The 15,893-nt window shown below is 33.7% G+C and overlaps 2 pseudogenes; both read left to right on the top strand.

Moving 5' to 3' along the window:
* Positions 1-6,620: 6,620 nt before the first annotated feature.
* LOC122299822 lies at positions 6,621-7,386 on the top strand (annotated as a pseudogene).
* Positions 7,387-12,227: 4,841 nt separating this feature from the next.
* Positions 12,228-15,352, top strand: LOC122299699 (annotated as a pseudogene).
* The last annotated feature ends 541 nt before the right edge of the window (positions 15,353-15,893 follow it).

Genomic DNA, 15,893 nt, shown 5'->3' on the forward strand with positions numbered 1-15,893 from the left:
CTTCCAAATTTTTACATATAGTCATTATATAAGATACAAATTATCTATTGCATATATAGTTAAAATTATTTATACATTACTTATTTCAAAAATAATAATAATAATAATAATAATAATAATAATAATAATATTGAGTAATAATTTCTTTTTCAAAAAAATTGATATACTGATTATTTATATGACTCTATGAAAATGAATATGATCTCAAGTAATGTTGATGTTTATTTTATATGAGAAATAATAAATTAAGCACATAGTTTGAGAACAAGTTTGAGGTTATTATAAATAAATAAACATATTTAAATAACTAACATATATTACTCAATAAAATTTACAACTCAACTATATTGGGGAAAATTTGACTTTTTAAATTATATTCTAACACATCTTTCCTCTTATGTCTGTATTATACTTTTTATTAAAAAAAATCTATTCATCATTATTTTTTTATCATCGTCTTATCATTTCATGATGTTGGATTAGATAATAGGTTCACAAGTAAAATATAATAAATAGTTTACAATCATCTAATGCCACATCATGGAATGATAATAGGATGATGAGAATTAAGATGATGAGTATCATTACTCTTTTCTTAATAGGTGGGGTGATTTTAAATTGTATCCTAATCACTGTTTTGAATTTTGGCGTATAAATATTTTGTTTCCATGGTTTAGCCGGTACAGAGAATACTCTTGTTTTGTACTGGTCAGCATTTCGGTTGTACCAATCGATATTTCGACCTGTATCGATCGATATTTCAGCTTGTACCAGCTTATATTTTGGCCTTTATTTATTTCTTTTTCTTTTTTTTCATTTCTTCTAACTGCAAGCTCATTTTTTGACCTACAATTCAAACAAGACTATTTATAATTTATATATATATATATATATTTATATATAATTTATTCTTATATAGACTATTATTTTGGAATATAATTTATATATATAATTTATTTATATATCGACTATTCTGAAGCAGTACATAAAACGGTACCGATACCAAAATATTTCATTTAAGTGCCTTAACCAGTACAGTATTCAAAACTTTGATCCTAATAGTACTCTTAGGATAGGTTTGGCCCCTGAGATGAGATACGAAATCTCATAAATATTCAAAACTGAGATGAGATGCTTTTACCAAACACCAATTAATTTTAGAGACTGAGACGAGATATCTGGATGTAAAATGTTTTGCTACTGTTTATTGACATGACCAGAAACAGAAACAGGGCAGTAATGCCGTTCAACTGCCTACACTTTGAACCCTCTCTTTCCCCAACTTTCCCAAATGTAAACTCCATAGCTTTTCTCAAACACCAGACTCCCCAAACCCCCACTCCCGAAATTGCCGCTCGTCTTCATCAACCTCACAATGGGCAAAAGTCTTCTCTTCACTTTGACCCGACGCAGCGCAGCAAGCTGTGAAAAGTGAACCCCCCCTCTTCAGAAGCAGCGTTTACGAAATCAACTGGAAACAGCGAGACGAACCTACGGCTCTATCACCAACCTGCCGTTTGTGTGAAGAAGAGTGGCCAAAACAGAGAATCTCTAACCCTAATCCCCCTGTTGTGAGGTTGAGTCTTGAATCTGTGCGAATCTCTGCCCAAACCGAGAGAACATTGGCAAGCGAATCTCGTACAAGGACCTATCTACACTGCAGTGCATCGTCAGCTCTTCTTTCTGATTGTCCCTTCAGTCAAGGTCCAATTCCTTTCATTGCAATAGTCGACATTTTTGAACCACTCAATCTGTGAGAAACCACTCAATCTGTGAGAAAATGGTCTATAAAGCTAAACCCTCGAAGGCCTTCAAAACTGTCCCTTTAAAACACCGGCAGCCTCACAGCGATTGTCCCATTTCTCCAAAGATACGGCGTTGCCGTCATAGAGTGCACACCACGGCTCCCAGGACTCGGTCATACCAGGTAAGCATTTCTCCCCCGTAATTTCTCAACCACCAGAAAAGTTACAATGATTTTTTTGAGTTCTTTGACATTTACATTTCGAATTAATGATGGGAATTGCTGTGTTGGGAATTATTGAGTATTGGAGAAATCATACCGCATTTGTATTCAGTTGTTTGTCTTTGGTGTTGGGATGTATGGGTGATTCGAGCTTCCTAATTATATTTTAGCTTCGTATAGAAATCTACCCTGCTAAGCTGCCATTTGAACCGCCATTTAACAAATGCATGCTTGTATATGTTTATAACCAAGGCTTTGTGTGATGCAAGTATTTGCAGCATATTGGTTTTGCCTACCAGTTCTAGTGTAAAGAAAAGAGAATCACATGAAGTCTAGACCTAAAGTGTGGGAAGGAATATATAGAGTTGGAGCCGACAAGATAGGACAGAGAATTTGAATGTCTATTTAGATGAGTGCTCCATTAGTGTATTGTAAAAATGTTCTGGTTTTCGCAACCACTAACTACTATTTTAAAGGAATTAAACACGTTCTACCCAAATCTACTAGAAAATGATATATAACCCTATAAGAATGAGATAAATGTGACATAATTCTTGCCATACAGAATTCGAATTTGGGAGTATTTCATCTAAATTATATATGGCCCTTTGGCTCTCATGTAATATTATTACAATGTCCTGAATGTCTTGTATGAACTTCAGGACTTTATTTGAGCAAGGGATAAATAGATATATAAAATACATGCATGGTTCATACACGGCACTATACTCTCTTTTTGTATGAATTACATATCAGACAACATTATGTGTTCAAAGATGCCATTTAGATATCATATAATATGTTTATATCTCTCCTGCTTTAGGTCTTTTTAATCACCAACATTATTAAGTTCATGAGAGACTGTAAAACAACCATGTTATAGTAGATTCTCCTTCCAAACGATATAGAACATATAAGTTAGAGATAATAAGTAGCATAAGTTAGAGATAATAAGTAGCATTACTTGTAAATAATAAGTAATGATAACAAGTAGCATTATTTATAAATAATAAGTCTCCATAACTTCAAAATTAGCTAGCTAGCATTACAGTCATATGATAACATATATAAAAGGGAAGCTGATTATATACTGCTTAGGAAAAAGAATTACTCAAAACTAATTGAAATATTCTAGTAGAAGAGAAATTAGACATATAACGTGAGTTCTACAATATATGTTATGTACTCATTTTATTTATACAAACAACGACGTGAGTTCTACAATATATGTTATGTACTCATTTTATTTATACAAACAACGACACACATAAATGTTGTAGGGCTCACTTTACAATTTATATGTCTATCTTAATTCAAAACCCTCACATTTGAACCAAAATTCGAGAGGATCTAGATCCAAATTTTTACACCGTTAACTTGTTCCATAACTTAAATAAACCTTTTGACATCAATTTAATTATTCCAAATGTTGGACGATCTTACACGTTGCACCAATTTGCTTTTCCGGCCGGCTGCCTCTGTTTTGCCGTCTGAAGCCACTGTCATCCTCAACTATATATACATTTACTACATAAGACATTTTAAGTATTAGTTATTATATTTTAAATAGCTGAGACATAAAGTTATTTAAAATGTGCCACATCGACAAGTATGCGCGCTTGAAATTCAAAATATTCAAAGTGAAGAATAACATAGCTTAATCTTAAAATAAAAGAATAAAAGAATAGAATAATATATTATTAATAAAATGTTAATTATAAGTGCAGCCAATTATATTAAGTTACGTCTGGATACAAAACAGCACACAAAGATACACAGTACCGACGAGGTGGCTGCTAAGTAATTAGGAGTTAAAAAATATATAATAGGCTAATAGCTCATACAATTTTTACGATTGACTTTCATAAGTTTTTGGACCTGTACAAAGAAGACAATGTATGATCAGGACATCACGTATGAATCGAGGCATCTTAAATCATGATGGATGACTAGTACTAATATTTAACCCTGACGGCCTCAAAATTAAAAATAATATTAAGTATAGTTGTGGAGTGTATAAGTGTTGTGCAGTTTTTTTTAAAAAGAATAGAGTCCACTATTAAAAATTTAAGTCTTTTAAATGTGGGTATAATATTTATTTACTTTTTTTATTCAAAATGATTGCATGTCGTTTATATAATTACGATTACAACTATAATTTCTCCAAAATTAAATAGTAGTTCTATTAAAACACCTTCAATTTTCAAGCCGCAGGACCGATAGTTAATGATTAATATGTGTGTGCATGTGTGCGTATGTTTATTTGTATGTATACATATATAGTTTTTTTTTTTCAAACTGGAGGAATTTCTTTAACCCAAGCTACGATCTTATAAAGGAACACTACAAGAAATATGGGTTTTCTCCATGAGTTTTTCTTTCCACAGTCTACTTCCGTGGCAAATACTTAGTTTATAACATGAAAACTGTCCGTGGGAAAAAAATATACATTTTTCCATTAGAACTCATCTGACGAGTAATAATTTGTGGGAAATAGTTACTTGATGTTACAAACAACATCAGTGTGAAAAAAAAAAATTACATTTTACCACATAATCACGTTCGACGATCGAAAAATCGTGAGGAAATGCAACTTTTTCCAGCGACATGAAGTCGCAGCAAATAGGTAGTTGTTGAATCTTTTAATCTCCACCGTTGGATCACTTAGATCCCTAATTCCCTGCATATTTCCTATCTTCTCTAAGCCTCCCTCCCTCCAAACACCGTATCCCTCCTGAAGAATCGAAAACTCCTCTCTCTTTCTCTCTCTCTCTCTCTCTCACAACCGCCACGACAGATGCAGCGCCACCACCATGTGACGCTCTCTCTCACACACAACCACCATGACAAATGCAGCGCCACAACCACGCGATGCCACTCGATCATCCCTCTCGGTTAGACTCTCCGTCTCTTAGATGTCTCTCCCTTCCATTCTCTTCTCTGTCTCTCTCTCTAGACTAGGGCTCCGCCGCAACCACCTCCATGGCATGACACCATGGTGACCCACAGCTCCTCGGCCTTCCTCTTTCACTTTCCCCTACGCCGATCAACCCACACTCACCCCCAACGCCTCCCTCAAGCCGACAATGTCATCCCTCCCTCGCTGTGAACCTTCCACCATGAGACGGTGAGACCCAACCGAGGCCCCCAATGCCTCAGAAGGTAGCTTCAAGGAAGTCTCATCTCTCCTCTCTGATTTTCACCCAGGTACAGTACTCCCTCTCAATGTTTGATTTCTACATTCCATTACCAATTATAATAATGTTTTATTTTTATGTATGCATTAAGGACTTATTGTAACTATAGTTGCATAAGATTAAAAAACAAAAACTTTGATGTAGTCCACAGAAACTTGAATGGTGTTACCCAAGATGTATGCAAAATATTTATGCTGTTATAAATATTGTAGCATTAACGTGTTACCCAAGAATCTCCAACCCATGGTAAGGTTAGGAAAAGGAAGAGCTTCTTAAATGACTACATTAAAAAAGTAGGTCCTCTAACTAGATTCTTTTATTAATAATTTGATTATACCTCATATAATCTTCATATGTTTTATTTGTTCAAACTGTTTCAGGAAGATGTGCAACCCAAGCACAGGTGTGGAAAATGGTATGTGTCAATGTTAAAAGCTATTAGTTTCTGAGGTATGCTTTACTAAATTAGACATACATGGTCAACATTTTTAGGCATGGATGCAAGTACTTGAGCTGGCTGCTTGTTGTCTTGCTATATGAAATTATCATTCTCATTAAATAAGTTATTTGGTCAATTGATCTGTTTTTAATTGTCATTTCATTCATTTTCATGGTGATGGCTTTGGAACCTTGTCATGGTCCCAAAGTACATTTAGCAATGCTGAAATACACATCTATTTAGTTGAACTAAAGGCCAGTTGGTTTAGCAAACTCCTACATTATCTTAGTAGACTTTTGTGTGCTAGAATCCTTACAGGCTCTAGATAAGGTGTAAAATATGGGATTTCTGTTCAAAGTAATTGTGATATAGCCTAATAGTTTCCTTTCCTTGCTTGTGAATGCTAAAGTTACTATGATAGAGACAATATCAACTCCTAGAATGGCAGTTACCTATCTATACAGCATTTATAGCTGCTTTTGAGTAGGAAAAAAATGAATATTCTACTCGTTTAGGCCTTTTGGATATATACTCTAAATTTAAATTTGTGCCTGGGAATCTAGTTTTCTAGCTATTATTTGAATATATCATCTACTTTGAGTTTTTAGGGGTTTAGCTTCAGTGAAAGCAAGTGATGTGTGTGTGTGTGTGTGTGTGTGTGTGTGTGTGGTAAACTTGTTTTCTAGCTTCAAAACGATGCAAATTTCGACTTTCTTGTCAAAGAAAAGGTTTTCCGGCAAAAAGAAATGAGCAGTCAAGAGTTGGAATATCTTGCATTATTTTGGAAAAAGCACCTCCTTTTTGGCAATCCGAACATCATTGGAAGGGAGGGATTTATGAATCCAATTACCATAGCTGAGAGCATACTTTTATTGACCCAACATTTTTAATTATTTTCTAGTAGACTTTTTTGTTAGTTGTATTGCTTTCCACCTTTGTCTGTCCTCCTTTTTCCATTTTGAGGTCATCTGATGTAATATAGTTCTAATAAGCTGTTTCATTTAGATCACATTAAATGATGGTAAATGTTATGGTTGTTCTTGGCAACAATGAGAGTGTCAGTGGGACTATCTACTTCACCCAATAAGCTAATGGTAATTTGGAAATCCTATCTAATCATCCAGCAAGTGTAGATGTCTATTTTTCACATTTTGAAAGACATTTTTGTTGCAAATTTTTAGGCTCTACAACGGTAACTGGAAATACTTATGGCCTTAAGCCTGGTCTTCATGGCTTCCATGTTCATGCACTTGGGGACACAACAAATGGTTGCATGTCAACTGGTATAGTCCAAAGAGATGATGTTTGTTTCTTTGTATCTAAAGCATCCAGTCCAAGAGCAGAGTAAACTTCACTTTGCTCCACATTAATCCCTTTTGTCTTTAATTTTATTTTTAATTTGCCTGCAGGACCACATTTCAATCCTGCTGGCAAAGAGTATGGTGCTCCTGAGGATGAGAATCAGCATGCTGGTGATCTTGGAAATGTCACTATTGGTGATGATGCTCTGTGATGTGTTTACCTCTATCCCCTTGCTGATAATTTCCTTTTTTTATCTCTTTGTTTTTCCCTTTGGCAAATTACTCGGGTTTATGGATTTTGTGATGAATGCCTGAGTGAGTTATCTATACATTACCTGAGTGACAATATTATTCATTTTCCCTTTAATACTATATTTTAGATAGTCCTAATATATAGTTTTTGAACCTGATGAGTAGATAATGCATTTCATCTACCTACCGATGTTTTTGAACCTGAAATTGTAGATGTGATTGAACTTATAACTTTTGTTGTTCAAGCAGGTGGAATGTGTGGCTGTCCTGTTTGGGTTGCTATGTGACTGGTTGGGTTGACACATGGTTGTTTGGGTTGAAATATGGTTGTTGGTTTTATGAGTGTGGTTGTTCGGGCTGTTATATGTGGTTGTTTAGGCTAGTATGCATGGCTGGTTGGTTTGTTTTAATACCGGAAGGTGTGGTTGCTTTTGCTTGAAGTTTGTGTGTGTGTGGTGGTATTTTTGGGCTGTTGTGCATTTATGAGTTGTCAAGTTGGTAAATTAGAGCTTGTGTATTTAAAAAATGAAGTGATCTTTTGCGAAAGTCTGAAGCTCCACTTTTTGAATGATTTATTGTACAATATATCATGGTCATACAAATTAAGGCTACTTGGTTCTCATCCCTTCACCTATAATTCTATATTTACTAAATTTGACTCAATACACTCAATTCTATCTTCTATATTCCTTCCCTTATCCAACCTCTGTTTTGAAGACCTTTAGTCCTAGAAGAGAGTCCTTCCATCTGACTTGAACTGGCTGGCTTGAACGGAGTCTTGTGGATTAAAGGAAGATCAGCAGTTATTTAGCAGACCAGTCCAGTGATATGTGAATTTAGTTTATGATTATACACTTGTGTTATTTATTGTGTTGAACTCAATTGTTAGATGGATAAAATATCTACATTTATGTTGGATTGGACTACATGGGCAGCAAGGCTTTTCTTGTAAACATGTTAGAAGAATTAACTAGTTATTTTTTAGGAAGTGTTATTAGTGTCAATTTGAATCTTGGAAGTTTGTATATATAGTTTTGGCTTATATTTGACAATTTTTTATGCTCATTTTTTGCTCAGCTTTGTCTCTTTTTTACTTATACAAATATATATATATTTTTTTTCTAAATTCTTCTAGCATTTGCCGCGAAGATAACTCGCGGCAAATACATTTTTTTGGCGGGGAGAAAATTTTTCCCATAAATCTTCTAGTGGGTAATACTAATACCCACTAGTACCTCTTGTGGTAATTGCTCCTATTCCCACGAGTATAAATGAAAATAGACGTACTTTTGCGATGAGTTACATTGGCTCTTGCTGCGAAATGTGTCGTGCGAAAATATAGGTATTGGCCACGAATTAAACCTTTCGTGGGTTATAATACTTTTTGCGGCGAGTTTTACGCCACAAGCTGTCCACAACAACAATTTCTGGGAATAGAGTTTTTTCCACAAAAAGTCAACTTTTTACCATGAATCGCCTCCTTGGAAAAAGACCATATTTCTTATAGTGGAAGGCACAGCTTATTTGGAAGCTTGAAACATTTCAGAATTTTGTTGACATTAATGAAATGAATTAAGTTAAGATGTTTTATTTGATTTTGAAAAATGTGAGGAAAAAATAAAATAAAAATATTATAAAATTTAATTATTATGTTTTAATATTATTTTTTATTTTAAAATTTGAGAACGATATATTCATGAAAATATAACTTTTTATCTGAAAAAGACAAGGTAATTGACTCTAAAATTAATGGCTGATAAGCCTGATATGATTCTCGCCAGTTCGAGAGAGGATGCTGCACCATCAGTTGAGAAAAAAACGCATTAGATTTATAAACTACATCGGAGAGTACTTCTTCATCTTTTCGTATTGAAACTTGAGTTAGGATAAAAGCACATGCATCACCGAAGAACACGGTACGAATGTACGATCGAGGAAGGTTGTCCATCGATCGTCTTGGTCTTTCTCTATTCGAAGCATTTTTTAATTCTTGCCACAAGTTTTGTCCTTTTATTCTTGGTCTTTCTTTATTCCAATAATTTATTATTATTATATATCATGTTTTGGAATTTGTTGAAAGAAAGTAATAGAAAAACGGGTGAAATATGTTTGTAATAACATGTGGAGTAATATTTAAACGTGTGTTCTCACTTTCGCAAAGACTTTTGAATCTGAAAAGGAAGAAAAAAGATCAAAATAAAAGAGGGACTTCAATCGGAAAGGGAGACTTCTGTTTGCATGCAGGTACGAAGGTAGGTGATGGTTATAATTTGCCAATTAGTAAAGAAGATGGAAAAGGTCAAATGCTGAATTAGTGAAATTGAAGGTGAGAAAAGCAACGCTTTAAAAAACATGTTTTAGCTATAAAAAATTATACAAATAAATTTATAAATTGATTTAATTCAATGTGATACGTTAAATAATAAAATTAGTTTTATTATAAAATAGATTTAACATATTATATGAAACTATGTGATTTATTTGTGGCTTTATTTTTATAGAATTTCTTTATAATTGTAATACTTAAAAAAAAATAGGTTTTGCTACTCATCATTCTCACATATTATATATTATATTTATTTTTAATTTTTTATTTTATTCTTCTTAAATTAATTAAATTATTCTACTAATTATTTATATACCATATATTTGATAAAAAAAAAAAAATTATGGACGATGTGTAAAGTGAGAATGATGGATAAAATTTTTTTCATGCTTCTTATTATAATGATTAAGGGTAGGTTTCGATATTATAATGCTGTATAAAAATTGCCATTATATTTAGGACATTATACATGTGCTTATAACATATACTGCATGATACAGATGAAGATAGACAAATGTTGCTTAACAATCACAAGAGAACATGGTTAGACAAAGGAAGTAAATGGTTACTCATCAGGTTTTAATATTTACTTTTCCCTCTTCTTGATGACCGCGTTTGAAGGTGAAACCACATGCACCTCCGAAGAACATGGTACGATGAAGCTGGTTGTCGGCCATCGATCGTCTTGGTCTTTATCTATTCGTCGAAGCATTTTTTAATTCTTGCCACAAAGTGTTGACCTTTTATTCTTGGTCTTTCTTCATTCCAAGCATTAATTTATTTATGTGAATACCCATATAGTGAATTAACAGCTAATTAAACCACGTGAATAAAAGACTTTAATAAAACAACTTGACATAATTAATGTGCTTTATTCTGTATTCTAATCTGGACATTAATATAGTTATTGTAATATATATATATATATATATATATATCATGATCGCTAGGACGTCGATCTATAAATCTAATCCATTCTTTGTACCAAAACTCTGGTGCAAGGTTGAGATCAGTACCAAAAACCTCATTTCCTTGGAGTACACCCAGTCTCTCTGCACCTAAGCTAGCTTATCAATTTCTAAGTGCGCCTAGAATACATAGAAGCTGTAAGTCATGTTGTTCACCACCTCGAATATGAAATCTTTAGCACATGAATAGATCTTCTAGTTCTAGATCATCTCATGATCATCATGATGTTAAATATTTTAACATGAACATTAATAAACGGATCTTCGATTTTATATGATCTACAATAATAAAAAGTAATAAATAAATGCATACATTTTTCCATTAGTTTGATAAAGAATTAGATCTGACTATGAGGGAAAGATCACTCTAGCAACTTTTCCTCATAAGTGTGTCATGATAGCAAAAGGCACTCTAATATTGTAGGTGAGAACCCTTTAACCCCTCAATGCTATTTATAGATTTATGACCATCAAGAAATTTCAAAGTTTGTATCTTACTATAATTATAGATTTAGAGTTCTAATATGGAAAAGTCTAGTTGTAAACATACTTGTGCACTAATATATGTATCAATTTATTGTGATTGGTCAAAAAGTAGATTTTATTGAAAACAGTGCTAATTTAACTTTTAAATATGAAAGAATCAGTATTGGTATGCAGATTAGTACGCAACTTTGTTTGTATGTAGCAAAACTCTTCTAATATTATCTCTTAAGAGTTTTCTTATCCTGTTATCACTCATCTTTTATCTTATAAGTTTGAGTTATTTCAAACTCTATTAAGATGGGTGTGTGAGACATAGAGTTTAAATAAAAATTCTTACGCATGCCTCCACTGATTTCTTTCTTCAACTTTATGCAATCGAAATAAGTACATATTCCACTTCAAAAATTCTTTAGAGCGCAGGTTTTGGCAGTTTCGATTGGTCTCATGCTAATTATATTGGCTCATGACCAGTATTATCGCATGCGCGCATGAATGTATTTTAGAGATTTTTATTTCTCTGTTTTTTTTTAACGCAATCGTCAGTACCCATATATATATTATCTATTTATTATCCTAGTATTTAAGCATCTCATGCATACATACGTAATATCGTGTTAATTCTTCTAATTTTCAGTATTCTTAGAAAAGATCAACGAAAATAATGGAAGAGGGTAATAGCTCATTATCTCGATCTTCTGCTGTTTATGCTCCTCTCCTTCGAGCTATCCTAGAAGATAACTGGAAAGCTGCTGAAGATTTTATTAAGAAAAACCCAAACTGCCTTGTAGCCGCCGTAACAAAAGACAACGATACAGCTCTTCATTTTGCTGCAGCTCAAAAACGCACCCGTTTTGTAAACGCACGGGGCAGGTTTGGTAAACATGTTTCATCTTAAAATTCTCATCTCAATTCAAAATTTTTATCTCATCATTATAATTTTTCTAAATTTCTATATAAAATATAATAACAATTCAACTTTTTCAAATTTCAATACAATTTTTTCAAATTTTAAAATAATAATAATATTAAAAATAATATTTTAAACTTTTATTCAAAATTTAAAATTCTCATCTCTATTCCAAACCTCTTTGAAAGCCAGCAACGGAAGGACCACGGCCCTTTATTTTGCCGCTCAAACAGAAATCATAAAAATTGCGGAGGTGATGGTGAAAAGGAACAAAAAACTGCCATCGATATTCCCCAAGGCTTCCATCAAATTTTTACCACTTTACGCGGCAATAGAGACTGGAAATAGAGACATGGTTTCGTATTTATACCACTTTACTCTGCTGAAGCTTTTATACAGAAAAATCCAAACTGCCTTGGAGCCCCCATAACAAAAGAGGCAGGCACAGCTCTTCACAATGCTGCATCTGGAAAACGCACCCGTTTTGTAAAAGAACTCGTGAAAAGGATGACGCCGGAACAATTAGAATTGAAACCCAACGGAAACTGCACGGCCCTTTATTTTGCCGCTGTATCAGAAATCGTAACAATTGCAGAGGTGATGGTGAAAAAGAACAACAATCTGCCGTCGATATATCCCGATGACAACATCTATTTGTTACCACTTTACGCGGCAATACAGACTGGAAACAGAGACATGGTGTCGTATTTATACTCTGTGACTCCTATTCAAGACTTGGCTTCTCTTGATCTCTTTCGTCTCCTTCAAGCTACTATTTCCAGTGATTTGTATGGTATGTCCTCCAGAATTTGAGACAATTAATTATTTACAATTAATGCTATTGTTCTTGTAATATGACACGTTTTTATAAATAACTTAATTCATATATTAATTATGAATAATGATACACTTATCACTCTTTTACTACTATTTTACTACTTTTTTTAATTTTTTAATTTTTTAAAAATTTTTCTTTTACTTAATGATTAAGCAAGTGACTATCACTAAAATTATATATTTTTTAAATTTTTTCTTAATAGTTAAGGATGTTAAAAAAATATTTAAAAGAAAATGATAAAAAAATAAATACACTAAAAGTAGTAAAATAATGGTGAAAGAGTGATAAGTGTATCATTATCCATTAATTATTAAATGGTACGTAGTTACTTAAAATAGACTAAATAACAATGACAAATGTCTTGGTTTTTATGAACAGATACAGCACACAAAATTCTGGATACTCTGGAGTTAGTACCTGGAGAGAGGGAACTTCTTTGGTTTTCATTGGTAATGTTGGCCCAAAAACGTTCAATAATTGGCAGCAAAAGTCAGTCACCAGTATGGGAAAGATGCTTAAACTCCTGTTAGTTTATTTCCAACCCAAACTATTAACCTAAATATATGTATGTATGTATATATGAGCGTACGTATGTATATATGTAAGTATGCATATTGAGTATATTTATAACTGGACTGGAGGAATTAATTCTTCATTAATCAAGTATATAAATTTACAAAGTGTACGTGCCCGGCCTTAAGAGGTGCCATGCGTGCCTTCTACGTTGTGGTGGACTGCTGCTAACATTAGCCAGGAAGTTATCTCATAATTTGTTGTTCACGCATAGTTTTATATATACCCCTGCAAGACGTGGCATTGGGAAGTAAATAGGAGGCCAAGAATAGCTGTCTACACCATAATTTTACATTGCATAATTTGATTTGAAAAATAAATTTTAAAATTCAAATCTTACAAATCAAATTATGCCGTCATACATGTTTTCATCGAAAATAATCATTTTGATTGTAATATTTTAATCGCAAAAATCCTTTTCATCGGAAATAATCATTTTGATTGTAATATTTTAATCGTAAAAATCCGTTTCTCTTGTAATGGATATCATGAATAGTATATTGTGGTGTAAACCAGGGCTTAGAATAACATTTCTCGCCATATTAATTCTTTAACCACTTGTAAATGTTAAATGTATAGATCATTTTAGTGTTAATTCTCTAACTACTATTTTTGTTTAGCCAATCTTATTTCTCTTAATCCTAAGTAGGCTCCAGAGGTCGGTTCTGCAACAAAACTTTGATGCAAGCATCAGCCCATCAATTAGTTTACTGGCTTTGGAAACAATTCGAAAAAGACGTATATTTCTCGTCAACTGCGGTTGATGACCAGCGTATGATGACACTACTTGTTGATGCTGCTAAAGTAGGGAACGTTGAATTTCTAATTATACTTATACGCTCTTATCCCGATCTCATATGGCAAGTTGACGAGGAATATGGAAGTTTATTCCACGTTGCTATTGAACATCGACAAGAGCGTGTTTTAATTTAATATATGAGATAGGTTTTCAGAAGGACGCCCTTGCGAGCCATTTTGCCAAAGGGAGAAACAACATGCTGCACTTAGCTGGAGAATTGCCTCCTTCAGATCGACTGAATATCGTATCAGGAGCAGCCCTTCAAATGCAACGAGAGTTATTGTGGTTTCAAGTACGTACATGCGGGTGTTAAATATCATGATGTCGACTTCTTTTCTTCTCGTCGCACACGTGCGTATTGCATGGTCTCCTTTTTCGGTATCTTTTAATTTACAATTAATTGGTTATTGCAGGAGATAGAAAAGATTGTTCCGAAGTCATATGTGAACATAAGGAATGGAGAAGGAAACACACCTAAGGATATTTTTGTGAGGACCCACGAAGTACTACAAAAGAATGGTGAAAAGTGGATGAAGAGCACGGCAAACTCTTGCATGATTGTAGCAGCACTAATTGCCACTGTGGTTTTTCCAGCTGCCTTCACAGTACCGGGTGGAAACGATCAAGGAACAGGCATTCCTATCTTTCTAGAAAGCAACTGGTTTACGTTATTTTTCGTATCAGATGCGGTAGCCATGGTATTCTCTTCGTCCTCAATACTAATTTTCTTGACAATTCTCATGTCACGCTACACCGAAAATGATTTCCTCATTTCATTACCTCGTAAGTTGGCATTGGGACTCGCCACGCTTTTAATCTCAATAATAGGCATGTTGATAGCCTTCTCTGCAGCCTGTTTTTTGGTCCTCAAATACAAAACAAGTGTTCCGATCCGTATAATTGTGGCGGGGCCTGCTGTACCAATTAGTTTGTTTGCTATCCTACAACATAGCCTTTGGTATGATATATTCCGCTCAGCATTCTACACTAAGAGGTTCCTTTTCGGGTCACACAATAGGCTTTTCAAGCAATAGCCAGGGTTTGAATGACAATTACAGTCAAGCAATTTCTCAGTATGAAATTTGACCAAATAATTATGATCAAGGCTTCAGTTTGATCTTCATTAATTAGCTAGGAATATTGTTGGCTTTTTATGTGTATGTGCGCATATATAATATGTGTTTCTGGTTGTGCTTTCCTTAATTTGTAAAGCCCACGGAAGCTGGGCTGCTTCTAATTATTTAAGGACTCTCAAAACTCTCTTGCAAGATAATTCTACGATGTGTCATTTTATATATCATTAACATGTTGTTAAATATTCTGAATTTTATATGATGTAACGATCATAATCTTATCGATCACAATCATGGGAGAAACCCTTCTCATGTATTAGCTGCTGACCATCAATTGACCCATTCACTTGACCGATCCCTGTCCAAGAAAATTCCAACATTGCTGGAAAGTTCTTAAGACATAAAAATGACAAACAAATTAAACGGCAATTAAAGAGTTTTGAGTATGGAAGGTTGAAAAAGACAGCTGCAATTGTAAGCAATATAAATTGTTCGTGACTACAAAATTATAATCGGTGTCATCACTTACCTCATCCCATTAACACCCAAACTTCATATATAACTGAACCACTGTTTTTGCAGACAATCTTGAATTGCCCTGCCCATTTTACAGGTTCCTCTTCATGTTGGAAAGAAAATCTTTAATTTATGATCAATCAGTTTGTCCCTGCAAATATGTTATTCGGTCCCCAAGCAAGATTCATGCGAACATCTACGGGTACTATAATAAAACTAAGGTTACTGTATCAAACATCTACGGGTACTCAT

Source organism: Carya illinoinensis, chromosome 16 (genome assembly GCF_018687715.1).
Source record: "Carya illinoinensis cultivar Pawnee chromosome 16, C.illinoinensisPawnee_v1, whole genome shotgun sequence".
NCBI classification, from domain to species: domain Eukaryota; kingdom Viridiplantae; phylum Streptophyta; class Magnoliopsida; order Fagales; family Juglandaceae; genus Carya; species Carya illinoinensis.